The following is a 16,801-nucleotide window of genomic DNA, read 5'->3' as shown; positions in this document are numbered from 1 at the left end:
CCTAAAACATGCTTTCACCCAAGCTCCTATACGCGGAATCCAGAAAACAATTTAACGCAGTCACTGATGCTTCAGAAAGAGCTATAGGGGGCGCATTATTACAAAGGCAGGACGACGACGGATTAGAACATCCGATTTTTTATCTGTCCCAATGTGCTATCTGATTCTGAGTGAAATTATTTGGTTTTGGAATGAGAACTTCTAGCTCTAAAAACAGCCTGTCAGGAGTGGAGACAATTCCTTATGGGTTTTAAAGAACCATTTGAAGTGAGAACAGACTATCGAAATTTACAGTGCCTACGAACTTACAATGTTGGAACAGTTGCCAAGCCCATTGGGCTTTCTTTTTTAGCCAATTTGATTTTTCTATCATCTATATTCCAGGTTCTCAAAATATTTTGGCAGACACCCTATCTCTACGCTATCCTGAAAGTATCAATATCCCATCACAACACCTAATTGAACCAGACAGAATTATTGGTCTAGTCCAGTGTTTCCTTGATAAAATACGGTCTGAGTACTCAATTCTCTTAGAACTAGAAATGAAAGAGCTAGGTCCTAAATTATGCAAGGTTAAAGGGTACTACTACCATAAAGATGACTTATTTCTACCTACTAAGATAGTGCAAAGAAAAGCACTACAAATGTGTCATGACTCCCCTGTGGCCGGTCATCGTGGTATCAAAGCCACACAGGAATTACTCCTCTGTTCCTTTTAGTGGCCTACACTTAAGCAAGATACTGAGGGTTACGTGGTTTCTTGTCCCATCTGTGCGCAAGCAAAAATACCCCATTCTAAGCCTGCAGGACTACTTCAATCTTTACTTGTTCCACCAGTCCCTTGGCATACTGCATCAACCGATTTCATGTGTTCATTACCACCTTCAGCAGGAGATTGAGTTATAATGGTGACTGTAAACTCATTTACTAAGATGGCTCTATTTACTGCCTTAAAGAAACTACCCATATCCAAAGAATCAAGTCAAATCTTCATACAAGAGATTTTTCGTCTCCACGGTCTCCCTCAAAACATATCAAATTTTTTTAAGCATTTCTGTAAAACCCTAAATATCGAGGTAGCCATATCTTCTGGATTTCATTGTCAAACTAATGGGCAAACGGAATGCCTGAATCAAGGACTCAAACAATATCTATGCCGTTTTTGCAATACCACTCAGAGTAACTGGTCCAAGTATTTACCCATTGCTGAGTTTTCATATAAAAATACAATACTAAGGGCCAGATGTATCAACTGATTTTGCACTCGCAAACTGCAAAATCGGCCGTTTACGAGTGCAAAATCGGGGTCTGCAATGCATCAAATGCATTCGCAGACCAAAAAAATGAAAATCGCAAAAATTTCGATTTTCTGCATTGTGACCTGGATTTTGCGAATCGCAATTTGCGATTCGCAAAATCCAGGTCGCAAAGCAATTCTGCAAAAAATCGCAAATTGCGATTTTTCGCAGAATGGTATTTTGCACTTGCAAAATACCATGACCTGCAACCAGGTGGTAACCTGGTGCAAAATTTAAAAATGCAGTACAACTGCATTTTTAAATTAGATATGTAAAGCACACATGCCCTTTTGGCATGTGTGTACTTTACATGTAAAAAAAAAAAAAATTGGGGTGCAGGGGAGGGGGCCTTAGGCCCCCAGCACCCTGGCCTTTTGCATTTCCCAAATTGCGATTTCTGCTTCAGAAATTGCAATTTAGGAAATGCAAAAAATTTGCAGCTATGGGCCAACAGGCCCATAGCTGCGAATGGGGCCAGTATCGCAATTTGCGATTCGGTAATTGCATTTGCGATTTTTAAGAAATCGCAATTACTGAATTGCAAATGTGATACATGGCCTTTTGTGAGTCGGTAATTGCGATTTCTTAAAAATCGCAATTACCGAATCACAATGGGCCAGATTCATACATCTGGCCCATAGTGTCTCAAAAGTCACTCCTTTTTTCTGCTCGCATGGTTTTCATCCCAAGTCTTTGCCTGTTAATCCTAAATATTCTTCTACACTTCCTGCAATCACCTCCTTTTCTCGAAAATTACATAGAATTCAACGCCTTATACGTTCTAACCTTTTGTCTACCAAACAACAAATGAAAAGGATGGCTGATAAGAGACGATGTGACGCTCCATCTTATCAAATCCAAGACAAAGTCTGGCTTTCTTCAAGATTTGTACCGTTCTGTCTGTCACAAAATAAGTTCAAACTCCGCTATTATGGACCCTTTTCAATTCTTCAAAAGATTAATCCAGTGTCCTTCCGTCTTTGTTTGCCTCGAACATGGAAAATCCATCCAGTATTTCACGTCTTTCAACTGAAGCCCTATAAGCCTGACCCTTTTCATTGGGCAATTCACCTGTCCTCCCCCTTTGTTAGTGAATGACAAACCCGAATATGTAGTCCAAGAAATATGTGATTCTCATATATTCCGAAACCATCTCCAATAGCTTATTCATTGGAAAGGTTATCCTCTTAGTGAGTGTTCTTGGGAAGATGCCTCTTCTGTTCACACTACTCTTTTGATCCGTTGGCTTTTCCGTTTGTATCCACACAAACCTGGTGCTCTGGAGTGGAGGGGGGACCTACTGTTGAGCCAGGGCCCACCGCAACCCTAGCAGAGTGATCAGCTCAGGTGCGGCTGGAGCCATGGTTCATGTTCTTGGCCGCCGACTGTGCCGCCGCCCCCCTTTTTCTTATATTTTCTCGCATGAGGCCAAAAAAGTGGGCATTGGGCCTTGGTGAGTTCAGGGCGCGTAGACACCCCAGACTCCTCACTTACCTGGTGAAGCCTGTTCTTTTCTTCTTTTCTCTTCTTTCTCCTTTTCTTTCTTTCCTTTTTAGAAGCCATTTTCTTCTTTATCCCAGCATGCCTTGCTTCTACCCTTTTTCCCTGCATGCATTAGGACCCGTTTCCAAAATAGCGCCTTCCTCTACAGTATATTCTCCTATGGTCCTTTCCCAATCCAACATGGTGTATTTTTTCTTCATGTCTGTAATTCCCTTTTTTAGGTTATATAAGGAGTGTGATTCTTCTGCTCCTTGCGCTGCAATACTTCCTTTGGTGGTGATCACGCTGCGGTTGTTTTTGATCACGCTCCGGTTGTTTTTCTCCAGCTTTTTTCTTCACCTGTTCCAGTTACTTCCAGCATTTTTTTTCTTTGTTTGGAAGACTTATTTTTTTGTGCTTATTTTTGTTTCCAGGGAGTTTCAGCCATAGAGGCTTTTCCCTTTGGGATTTTTTCCTCTGGGACTCCTTCTGGAGGGCACAGACTGCCTTTTGACATCCCATCGTCAGCAGCACTGTGTCTACCAGAAAGGGCCGCCCTTACCTTGTTCAAGGCAGAACCTACAAGGATCGAGACCACCCTGCAGTTCCAGTTGGCCTGAGTCATAAACGACGAGTAGCCTGTGACAGGTGTGGGGTGGACTGGAGTGAGGTAGAATGGAGTGGAATTAAGTGGGGTAGAACTGAATGGAGTGGGGTGGAATTGGGTAGGGTGAATTGGAGTGGAGTAGATTGGATTGTGTTGGGGTGCATTGGATCAAGGTGGATTGGATTGGATTGGGGTGGGGTGGACTGGGGTGGGGTAGAATGGATTTGAGACTTTTGTGGGCCAGGCCTAATATATATGTTTACAAGTACTATACGTACTGGCCCCCTTGGGCCGCTAAATACGACCTCCACAGCTAGTATGTCCCTAGAGGGGGAGGGCAACTCCTTTACCTTGGGAAATAAATCATGCTTGAGCCAGATTATTAAACCCCCAGATGCTCTACCAGATGGCGATGGAAGTGCAGCCTTCTGGAAGGACCAATATCCTGCCCTATAACCTATAGAGGTGGCCCATGTCTCCTGGAGGAAAATAATGTGATGTTGATCCATAAAGCTACACCACTCTGGATTGGTTGTCTTAGATGTCACACCCGCCACATTCCAGGATAAGAAATTAATTAAAGGTTCGTTACTATCCGCAGTGTTGAGCACTCTCACTATTCGCTTGTCTTTAAGGGGTATAGTTCCACTATGTCTCCCTTCTGCATGTACTTTGCAACATACTCCTGACTCTGCTCCCGCAATGTCCAACGGTAGAGTACTTAGGTCGCATAGTTCCAAAGGCTTTGTACCTGAAGTGTCTTCCTTCCCTACATCCACTGATGGGGCTATGCGTCAATCTACATGTATTGGGGGAAGGTCTGGTATTAGGACTACCTCTAAAGAACAAATTAGCCATTGGAAGGGGGATCGACTGAACAAGAGTTACTTGAGACAAAGTGTCTGGTCTCGATCTTAACTCAAGAGCTAAGAGGCCCTTTACTAAACTCTGGCTGTTCAGCTGCAACCCTATGAGGTCCATTTCTGAGGTGTCACTTATAAATCTCTGGGCGGTTATTATGTCGTCCCGTATAACGGACCTACATTTTTTTACACTCCTTATCCAGTGAATTACTTTGTTCTTCAATGAATCCTCTGGTTCCCTTGTTCCATGTCTCAGCTTAAGGATGTTTGTCAAATAGACGTCACACTGACCATAAGTCAACTGGCTAGACTGGGTGCTTGACTGGGAGGCTTTATTAGCGTTTGCTAGAGGCATGATACTAAGCTTTTCTTGGTTGGCCGCTCTAGTCAATTTAGTATCATATTTATTTGATTTAGTCACAACAGGAGCTACGCACACTTCCCGTTGACAGGGTAGTGATGCCACACCTGCATTCTTTCCCCTATACGCTCCCTTCTTAGGTATATCAATTTGCTGGGTTTGTGTGGATAAAGAGTTAAACTTGGGTTTTAGAGAGGATTTCCTTATGTCCCCGATCACGGCTGTTAAGCCGTCAAGCTTCGCATGGACCATGTGGCTAAGGGAAGTGAGGTACTCTTTTAAGCTCATTATTTCGGACCTTATTTGTACTAACTGAGCCTCTAGAAGCCGTTCCGTCTGGATGGCTGGATTTATTATTGGCTCCTCAGCTTCCCTTAATGTACCTTTCTCTGGACTAAGGGTTACTAACGAAGCCAGCGGTAGGAAACGATTAGAACAGTTTATGGGGGTTTTTACAACCTCTGCGGTCTTTTCACAAGACTGCTGAGGGACCTCCGTGCTGAAGACCGCCAGTGGTGGCGGTTTTCCGCTCGGCGTATTATGACTGTTGGCAGCTCTATGTCGTTTTTCCGATGGAGAACCGCCAACAGCCATAGTGACGGGTGGCGGGGAAGTGGAGGTTGCTTTACCTCCACTGCCACGCCAACAGAACACCGCCTAGCGAATCACGTCCTGTGATTCTGCGCTGCTGTGTTTTGTTGGCGGTGTGGTGTCGGCAGAGCTGCCCCCATGGCTCCCATCCCCTCCCGGAGGATCGACGGAACAGGTAAGTCGATCATCCGTCAGGGGAGTGGGGTGTTGTGTGGGTGCATGGGGGTGTGCGTGGGTGTATGTAGAGGGTGAGTGCGTGTATGCTTGCGGGGGTGGTGTGTGTTTTGGGAATGAGTGCGTGTATGTCTGTAGGTATGTCTGTGTGGATGTGCGCGTGTATGTTTGAATGTGGGTGTGCGTGTCTGACTGTGTGTGTGGATGTTGGCATGTGTGTTGGTGTGGGTGCGTGTATGTGTGTTGGTGGTGCCTGCGTGTGTGTCGGGTGTGTATGTATAAGGTAATGTCGGGGTCGGGGTGGGGAGTGGGGTCCTGCGACCTTTGGGGGGTGGCAGGGGTGGTGGGGGGTGTAGGGGAGGGAGTCAGGGTGGGGGTGGAGGGTGGATGAGACACCTATCAGTGGCAGGGAAGGGATTCCCTGGCACTGATAGTGCTTACCGCCATGGATTTCATGGCGGTTCCTACCGCTGGAAATCCACGGCGGTAAGCCGGGTCAAAATACCGGCGGCGGTATTGTCACGGCCACCGGGCTGGAGACCCAGGTCTCCAGTCCAGCGGGCGGAATGGAGAAGCGGCGGATGACCATGGCGGTAACCGCCATGGTCATAATTTTAAAAAAAAAGACCGCCAGCCTTTTGGCGGTCTTACCGCCGCTTTAACACCGTCCGCCAGGGTTGTAATGAACCCCTATATGGGGAGATACACTGACCTGCTGGTTGGCCACACACAATTTCGGACTCACTATGTGGTCAGTCACAGTATCTGGCATAATATGCTCTAATTGGGGCTCCCTTTGGCGGCAGAAACAAGGTCTCATTGTTCCCAGGGGTCACAGGAATAAAAAAGGTTTTTGTATCTTTAGTCACAGCATCAGGTCTTCCCTTAGGGTGCTTGGACGATTTGGTGGCTATCATACTCCCGACTTCTTCTATTAGGTCATCAATTTGTGATAAAGTACAATTTTCGGCAGCATGGCGAGGTATTTTCTTTGGCCCCCCCCGCCCAGTGGGATTGCCGCTAGCTTTCCTTTTCCCCATCCTGACTGTAATAAATAAATTTCACAAATTTAAATAAACAAAAAAGAGCACACTATCAAGATTATAGGGGCTTGGCCAGCACCCAACAGTCACAGACGGGTCCAACACTTCCCAAATGTACGGGCACGGTATCAAGTTTGTAGGGGCTTGGGCCACCCCCAACAGCTGCTAACGCGGGAGTGACTTTTGCAGTCTTTTGCCGATAGGAATTAAACGTAAAATAATTACAAAAGTGGAATAACCTTAACAGAATTAAAAGAGTGGTTAGGAAGGGTACCTTCAGACAGCAAGAGATTGAGTGCCACAATAGTGCAATCGTGGAGTAGATGTCAGGAGGGTGGCCCAGCCCAGCCCAGCCTCTTCCTGGCGATGACGGGCGAAGGACGGGCCCGCCCTTGGCCCGGGCTGCGGGCGGGAAGCGCAAGAGTTCAAAAATAAGGGGCCTCCTTGGCCTGCCCCTCCTCCCGTGGCCGCTGTATGAACGAGCTGCTTGGGGAGCTATTCAGCTAATCAACTGAACAATGCCAGCAGCTGGATACCCCCATGGGTGACAAGTAGCACTCTACAAATATATTGACTGATTGGTTGTCTTGAACAGGAATGCCTGTATAGCATCACAGGTTTAGTGTGAGTCCGTTACTGAGCTGCTGACAACTGAAGAAAATGTCAGTGCTGGGTACACAAAGCGAACAGAAATGTATGGAAGAGTCATCTTGGGTGGGGGACTCAGACTATGTGTGAAAAAGGTGAATATCTGTGCATAACGAACATTCAGTTAGTTTGCAGAAGAACGATACACTGCAACAGTGCTGCCACACCGCACACTCCTGTAAATTTGCATGCACTAGCCCACAGTCTTTGTGCACCACTCCTGCTCCAATATCACCAAACACCCATCCCTCTCTCACTCATACCAACCAACCTCTGACCACACAGCACTCCTCACTCACATGTATGTTCCTCAACATCTGCTCACTTACCAAACATGCCACAGATCTGGGACCTGCTGCACGACAATGCACTAGACCTGCTGTTCCTCATGGAGACCAGCCTATGTCCTACTTTGGCCCCCAGCATCACCAAGCCATCCCTTCTGGCTTCAAGATCACCACACAGGACAGGCAGCAGAAGCCCAGAGCTGGAATCACCATCATGTTTAAGGACTCAACTGTTTTACTACCTACACGGACCCACCCACCAGCAACATGGAGCATCTGTCCTTCAAACGCAACATCAAAACCAACTTCACTTTGAGTGGCAGCCTCGTCTACAAGCCACCAGTTCAATGCACCAACTTCGCCAACACTATTGCAGATTTTGTTGCTCCCCTCATCATTGATTCCAGCTCCTTTATCCTCCTCAGAGATCTGAAATTCCATCTAGAAGACCACACTGACCCAAACACATTTGCACTACTGAAAGACCCAGAGAACCTCTGCTTCACCCAAAACATGAAAGAACCTACACACTCTGCCAGACACCTCATGGAACCTATCTTCACTATCTTGACAACATTTCTGTCAACAATGCCACACTGGTCACCTGGACCGACCACGCTCTTGTCAAGTTTAGCATTCCCGTTCAACACCAACACAGACCTACCACTGCCAGAATAGCCTGCTAAAACAGGAACAACATTCAAATCGAAAACTGGCCTTCTGCACTGACGGCACACTAACCCAAATACATAAGAAACCTACCAGAAGCCATCAACAAGTTCAACAAATGGATCTCCACCTGCACAGACAACCTGCCCCCCCTCACGCACAGTAAAACCACAAGATCCAGACTTCAAGGCAGTTGGTACACAGAGGAATTCAGGATGACAAATAGTCACTGCAAACAACTAGAATTAAAATGGAGAATGAGCCATGACAATGAGAACAAAAATCCCATCAAATCTGCCGAGCCGCTACCACCAACAGATCTAAGCCATCAAACGCACATTGCTAGCAGACCTTATTGGTGCCAGCTCCAAAGAGATCTTCACCATCTTGAAAGATTTTACAATATCAGTGGCTGCCTCCAACAGCATCACCCCCTCATAGGACATCTGCAATAAGCTCTCACAATTCTTCTGCAACTTGATAAACTCCAGCATCTTCAACAACCAACTGGACCCGAGAGACCTCCCTAAGGGGGTCATTCTGACCCTGGCGGTAAAAACCGCCAGGGCCGGGGACCGCGGGAGCACCGCCAACAGGCTGGCGGTGCTCCCTTGGGCATTCTGACCACGGCGGTACAGCCACGGTCAGAAACGGAAAACCGGCGGTGTACCACCGGTTTTCCGCTGCCCAGGGGAATCCTCCATGGCGGCGCAGCTTGCTGCGCCGCCATGGGGATTCCGACCCCCATACCGCCATCCTGTTCCTGGTGGTTTTGGCCGCCAGGAACAGGATGGCGGTATGGGGTGTTGTGGGGCCCCTGGGGGCCCCTGCAGTGCCCATGCCAATGGCATGGGCACTGCAGGGGCCCCCGTAACAGGGCCCCACTGAGAATTTCAGTGTCTGCATAGCAGACACTGAAATTCGCGACGGGTGCAACTGCACCCGTCGCACCCTTTCCACTCCGCCGGCTCCATTCGGAGCCGGCATCCTCGTGGAAAGGGGTTTACCACTGGGCGGGCGGGCGGCCTTCTGGCGGTCGCCCGCCACACCCAGCGGGAAACACAGAATAATCGCGGCGGTCTACTGACCGCGCAGCGGTATTCTGCCGGCTCCCGCCGGCACCGCGGTTACCGCGGCTGGCGGGAGTCAGAATGACCCCCTAAATGTCTTCCCATCTCAGCCAAGGAAACAACTATGACTATTTGGACCACCATCACTATGAGTGAGACAGCTGTCATCATGCATTCCATACTCTCTGGGGCTCCACCGGACCCCTGCCCCATCACACCTTTACCAGAGAACTTCAGCCCATCAGTGCAGCACTTACACCCATACTGAATGCTTAGATCTCATCAGCGCCTTTCCCAACACATGCAAAACACAACACAGTTGTTTTCCTGCACAAAGCCCTCTGCACAGCCACCAACGTTCACCAACGTCAAACCGATTTCCCTGGTACCACACCCGGCCAAAGTCCTAGAGAAGCCCATCAACAAATGCCTCTTCACCCATCTCAGCAACCACCAAATCCTCAATGTCATCCAGTCCAGCTTCAGACCTAATCACAACACAGAAACAGCCTTCTTTGCTGCCATGGACAACATCTGCATGATCCTGAACAGAGGAGAAATGGAAACCTGCATCCTCCTGGACCTCTCCGCAGCATTCCACACAGTATCCCACCCTATCCCCTTCTGATGCCTGCAAAAAAAGTGAAATCCATTGGATCTGTTTCTTCCTGACTCAAAGGACACAGTTGGTGAAGCCTTGCCCCCTCCTCTTCAGGTGCACACACCCTCATCTGTGAAATACTGTAAGGTTCCTCTCTTAGCCCAACCCTCTCCAACGTGCACATGATCCCACTTACAAGCACCATCCGATCCCACGACACAATGCCCGTTCCTATGCCATAGACACCCAGCTTATACTCTCCCTCTTAGACAAAACCCCCAACACCTGGAGCAAATTCACAGCCTGCATGATTAAAGACACTGACTGAATGAGGATCCACTTATTGAAACTAAACACAGTAGTGATCTTCAGCAAAAAACATCTTACTGTTGGACTCCACTTGGTGGCCACCTGAACTAGGACCAGTACCCACCCCCACCACCCAGGCCAAGAACCTCCAGATCATCATCGAAAGCAAACTTGACATGACCACCTAAAGTCAATGCAGAGACAGCCTCCTGCGTCACCAGCAAGCTGGACTATGGGAAACCCCTATATGCCGGAATCAGCAAAACAAAATCAACGAACAACTACAAACCATTCTCAACTCATCAACCACAATCACTCTTAACCTCCCCTGCTGCGCATACATCACACTATACCTCAGGAAATTACACTGGCTCCCTATACAACAAAGTAGCATGTCTCAAATTCCTCACTCTCACCTATACCAAGTACTATACATCACTGGCCCTACCTGCCTACCTCAATAGCAGTATCTTCTTTCACAAACCCACCAGCCACCTCCACTCAGCTCGACTCATATCCCACAAATACGCAGATGCACCAGTTGGGCTTTCTCTTACATTGCTCTTAAGGTGTGGAATGACCTGTCAGTACACATCAAAGTCTGTACTTCAATTCTCAAGTTCTGCAAGAAGCTGAAGATCCAGCTACTCGAATAACCCTTCCTGTCTGTCCTAGACGAGGCTCACCCACACCCACTCAGTGCCAGGATGCTCCCCCACCCCAGGTGATAGCAGGTTACAAATCTTCATAACATATCATACATGCTGAGACATTCATTTTGTGTGTAAGTCTTACTTTCCTAGCTGCAGTTACAAAATCAGTTATTCCTCCCAAATACTTACCTGAAATATTTCTAGGTATTATATTGATCAGGCATATTAGATGTGTGTACTTGAATTGGAAATCGCACTGCTTTTTAGAAACTGATCTCCAAGTATTAAGGCTTGTGACCATAACATGTTAGATAGACAATTCTTATAGTAAACGATCATGATATTTAGTGAATGACAGTGACATATTTAAATGTGAGAAGAGAAAGCTGTTCAAAAACTAAATCCAACACAAACAAAGTCGTTTTTAGTTCCTCTAATTCTGTTCACTGTTCGAACTAGGGCCAGAATGCCACCAGTAACTTGGCACTCCTACCATCCCACATTGTGGGTGATGGAGGTTTGAAGATGCAACCATACCTAACTTATGTGTCTGTCTTATGGGACTAGAATGCTTGTTACTCAACTAACAGTTCTTTGAAGTTCTTTTTTTATTGGTCACTTGTGTATGCTTCAAATGCCGAAGGTTGGAAGAGATTTGGTTTTCTACCAAGGTATAATGTCAAAAATAAACAAAAAAGCTGATGCTTGAATTAAGACGAACAGCAGAGATAGTCTACTATCTACTAAGTGACTTTTGATCACGGTGTAAGAGAATGAACAAACCTATTAATAGAATACTGGTAAAAGGAAGTTAGCCTCATAAGTGTGAGGAAGACTTGCAGAGTATGATCTACTCAACTGAAGATGGTTCTCAAGCAAAACCAGTCGAGTAGTGACGCAGTTGAACACTTATCCTCTCTTAAGTCATCCTGATTTTTTGCCCTCTTTGCTGGGCCTCATGTTTGCTGGCTGTAGAACCCTGTGACTTTACCCATGTTTACCAGTGTTTGTGCTCCTTCTTTGAACATGGTAAATTGGTATACAGTCATTTAAATTACATATAATTCTCCAACATATGGTACAAAGTGTACCCAGGGCCTGTAAGTGAATTGTTAATCATGAGCTGCAACACCACTTCTGCCAACCACTACAGTGACAGCAAAGCATGTCTCCAGGCCTACTACTGTAGCCTGGCTCTGCAGTTTTAAGCTGCGATTTTGACCTGTCGAAATAAGCCCACTTTTATGGGCATAAACATTATTTTTAGATATCAATAAGTCACCCTTAATGTAGGCCCTTTTGCCAATAGGGTGAGGTGCATGGTATTTAACAATAGAACATGCAGAAGTATAATATTCCATATATCTTTATAGTGAAAACGCATAAATGTTATTTTCACTGTTACAAGGCTAGCTGCTTCCATAGGGAAACACTGGGTTTCATTAGAACATCTTATAATACTAATTTCAGATTGGTAACAACTAGAGAAATATTTCAATGACTCATATTAATAGTTAAACAAAATCCTATATAAATGTAAAGTCGGAATTTGTCTATTACAGAAATTGTACTTTAAAAATTACCCTTTGCTTGCCTAAAGCCTCTGGGGGACTTTTTGTAAGAATTCAACTATCACCAAGCAGCTTGTTTGCCCCCCTGTGGTGAGGTTTGAGCTTCTCCTAGGAGAGGGACAATGAGATTTTCCTGTCATAGGCAACTGTAGCTCACACTTGGCCTTCTAGTCAGCCAGGCACCAACCTAAGTGGGAGAGAGAGAGAGCTGCCCCAGAGCTGGCCAGGAGTGACCACCAGGGTGGGGCTGTGAGTATACTCTTTGTCATCTGAGTGTCAAATCCTTCTTGAATGTCACATCCTGCTTGACATTTCTGCTGGAATTATACATATTAACGTTTGGGGTGCACTTCATTAGTGGTACACTTACTTTGGAGTGAGTTATTAATATTCAAAAGGAAAGTTTTGGCCAGCCAAAGGGGTTATTTTGACAGGTTGAATTGGCGGTTTAAAACTGCACAGCCATTCTACAGTGGTAGGCATCTCCAGGCAACCACCTCAGACCACTCCTGGAACTGTGGAAGATCAGAGGAAGATTGAGCCTGCTGTTTCAGACCTGAGAAGAGCCTAGAAAGCTGGCATGGCTCTTCCTCTTGTACCCAAGACAAAGAAGTGGACTCCAGGGATCATATGACTGACTTCTTGTTAAAGCTACAGGGATACAAGCTGCTCCAAGAAGCCTTTTTTGTAACTGTCCAGCTGATCAGTGGCAACTAGTCCTGGACTTGACTCTACCTGAAACCCTGTGAGTTTTTAAGTGCCCCTTCTGTGGTCCTAGGGGGGCTTGAAAAGTATACTCCTGTGGTGAATTGTGGCTTTAAGGACTAAAGTCAGAAGGTTCAATCTGGGACCAGGACGAACCTGGTTATTGTTTTGACTCAGGCTTCATAACTGTTAGTGGCAAATTGCACCTAGGTCCTGTTCTATTGCGACCATTGACTATCATTGGCACTTTGTGCTTCTTGGTACCATTGCCACTTAACAGTTTTAAAAAAATCTGTTGGGTTCGCCTTATGGATTTTGGTCATTTTGGTGTTATTCTGTTTATTAATGTTTACTCTATTTTCCTAATTCATTTTGGGATTTTTATTGTTTCGCATTTCAACTTTATTGTTTTAGTAGTACATCAATCAATCAATAAATCAGTAACTTGTTAAGCGTGCTACTCACCTGGTAGGGTCTCAATGCGCTCGGATGGGTTGCTACTGCTCGAAAAGCCAGGTCTTGAGGCGCTTCCTGAAGGTCAGGAGGTCCTGGGGCAGACGTAGGTTGACAGGAAGGGAGTTCCAGGTTTTGGTGGAAATGTGGGAGATGGATCTGCTGCCAGTTGTGGTCCTGTGGATGCGGGGGACGGTCGTGAGGGCGCGGTTGGCGGAGCGGAGCTGGCGTGTCAGGATGTGGAAGTTGAGACGCTCATTGAGATATGCAGGTCCGACGTCGTGGAGAGCCTTGTGTGCGTGGATCAGGAGTTTGAAGATGATCCTTTTGTTGATGGGGAGCCAGTGGAGGTCTCTGAGGTGGGCTGAGATGTGTTTGTGGCGAGGGAGATTAGGGAAAAGTCGAGCTGAGGAGTTCTTGATGCGCTGAAGTTTCCTCTGGAGCTTGGCCGTTGTTCCCGCGTAGAGAACGTTGCCGTAGTCCAGTCTGCTTCTAACGAGGGCGTGGGTGACTGTTCTTCTGGGTTTAACAGGGATCCAGCTGAAGGTCTTGCAAAGCATGCAAAGGGTGTTGAAACATGAGGATGAGATGGCGCTGACTTGCTGGGTCATAGAAAGCGATGAGTCCAGTATGAAGCCGAGGTTGCGTGCATGGGTGGTGGGCGTTGGGGCAGATCCCAGAGTGGCAGGCCACCAGGAGTCGTCCCATGCTGATCTGTTGGAGCCGAAGATGATGATCTCGGTCTTCTCCGAATTCAGTTTGAGGTGCATTGCCTCCTCCAGTTGGCGATAGTGTGAAGTCTGGAGTGGAGGTTGGTCTTGGCGGTTGCGAGGTCCTTCGTGAGAGAGAAGATGAGCTGAGTATCGTCTGCGTAGGAAACGTTGTTAAGGCAGTGGGATCGGACGTGTTGTACATAAACACTTTACACATTACCTATAAGTAAAAACTGTCTGTTTTGTGCCAAAGAGCTACCAGGGGTTGAGCTCAGGTTTATTTAGACACTTTAGTGGTTCATCCTAACAAGGACTGTGATTACTTGAGGTGGGTACTTACCGCACTCAACTAATAACCCAATTTATTACACACAATTTGACCTTTTCTGGTGACATGTTGTGTATTCAACAATTATATTCATTGGACCATTTAAGTTAGTACTTGCATATGATTTATTTTATTCTGTTACTGTTTCTAAAGCTTTAATAGGTAATTAAATATTATTTGGCATCATACCAGCTTAAAAGAGGTGAAATCGGATAACAGATTCAAAGTTCTACCAGGCGGGGGGCCCAAAATATAGTTTGCCCTAGGCCCCAACAAGCCTTAAGTAAAATAGCCTTGAAGCATTGGTGTTATTGAGGCTAGGTACAAATTTGGCATTCACAACCAAGACCTTCAGATAAAAAAGGAAAAAACAGCAAGACTTTACCCATGAACCTCTTCTGGTAGTAACAAGAGAAGATGACAGCGATAACCTGCCTCTTAATATTATGTTCCTTAGCAAAGATTTAAAGACAAACTCAAGTCTTTTCTCTTTCTGTAATGGAAGCAGTACATCTCCTATAACAGAGGACTTTGATTATAGGATCCAAAGAGAATCAGGGACAGTGCTGGAAATGGAAAACTCTGAGATCCCTTTATTTGGTGGTTAAGGAGTGGCAGCACAAAGCAGATGGATGTATGAGGGGAAGAGTAGTGAAAAGCAGATTCAGACAGTTAACATTAAAATTTCAAATCAAAACATTTGCAACAACGACAAACGTGACAAATCTAAACTGGCTTACTTTACTGGTCACAAACAAGCTACATTTTAAAATATCTTATGGTGGTTAAGGCAACTGCTGCAGAAATCTTTGTGTATCCAGGAACTGTGAAGGGATAATGATAATGGTAAAATAGCTTTGATGGTTAATGCATCTGCTGGAGAGATCTGTGGTTTGTCTGGGTGAAGTTTGATTCATCATAAAGTAGCATAGGAAGTTAACATGCTCGCTGCAAAGACCAACTTTTAACATAAAGATCACAAATTAGTTTTTTATGTAGATAGCTCAGAACCTTTTTCTTTTTGCTCAATCTTTCATTATTCTAAAGTTGCTAAAAGTGTTTTTTTTGTAGGGATGGGCAGAATATTCCGTTCCGCACACAATATTGGCAGAATTTTGGCAAATGTGGAGCTTCAGCCAAATTCTGTCAGTTGCTGTGTGGTAAAGTTGTTTTTTTCAAGCACGGCTCCAAAATGGTAAGTTGGCTAGCCAAGTGAGATTTGTTGTGATTTCCGGTTACTAAGAGGACATCAGGCAGGATTTTTCCAACACAGGCTGTTGCAACCATTTGCGGTCAGAAGGATGCTGCTCAAGGAGAAAATCTACTTGAGCGGGAGCAAAATCAACTTGAGTAGCAGTGGCCTCTGGTGCAATGTGTGGTGCCATTCATGCTGATTGTTCAGCTCAGAATGCGCTACCGCCAATAAATCATAGTGTGAGCAGCACAACCTGCTTTGGCAGATCTCTGAGGAATTGTGCTGTTTTTTTATGTAAATCAGTTGAACTCCAGAGTCAAATTCTGCAAGTTCTGCCCACCCCTAGTTATTTGGTAGTGATAATGTCGTATTAGTACAGACAAACCCTTACCACTACACTGTTATAAATCCTTACTTTGTGCTTTTCTGGACCAAGCAATCTTAACATGTAGTGCCTACCATTATGGATCATATGTGACTCTTCCTTCTTGTTACCCTCATTGTTTTATGTAACATACCCTCTACATTTATTTACACACTTGTATAATTAATTGTCTCAGTATAATATGGGTGTGATGTAAAGCACTCGTAATTCCTACATTGAGAAGAGGAATACTCTAAAACAAATTAAATAAAAAGGTAATTTAGTATGAATGTGCTACGTAAAATGTTATTAGTGTAAATACTCACACACAAAGACACATGACATTCTTCTAGTGCATGCATATCTCTTACATACCGGGGTTGAACAAAGTCAAAAACCTGCCTCCAAATCAGTTTTTCTTCTGCAGTTGGGAAGTGATAACAAGCAGAGTCCTTTTCTTTTATCCATTACATTCTCAACTAAATGCCAGGCTCCAGATGCTTACAGCCAGGATGGGACAACAGGAAAAGCAGGGCTGATGGTCTTTAAGTGAGGCCTTTTGGTTGGGCCCATATATGAAGGTTGGGGGTTGGGGCTCTGAATGCAAAGCAGAGAGAGCACAGGTGCCACTGAATGTGCAAGGTATCAATTACACAGTGACTGGCCAATTTCAGCATATTTCACTGGGACTGCCACAGATCTGGCTAAATATCTGCCGGATCCAGCTGAATCCTCTTTTTTTCCTGCACTGATCATGGCCCAAAATAAAGGCTTTTTTTTTAGAATCATTGCCTTTTAGAAGCTGTCACACCCTCT

Source organism: Pleurodeles waltl, chromosome 4_2, assembly GCF_031143425.1.
Source record: "Pleurodeles waltl isolate 20211129_DDA chromosome 4_2, aPleWal1.hap1.20221129, whole genome shotgun sequence".
NCBI classification, from domain to species: Eukaryota; Metazoa; Chordata; class Amphibia; order Caudata; family Salamandridae; genus Pleurodeles; species Pleurodeles waltl.
Note: the sequence above shows the minus strand (reverse complement) of the source record.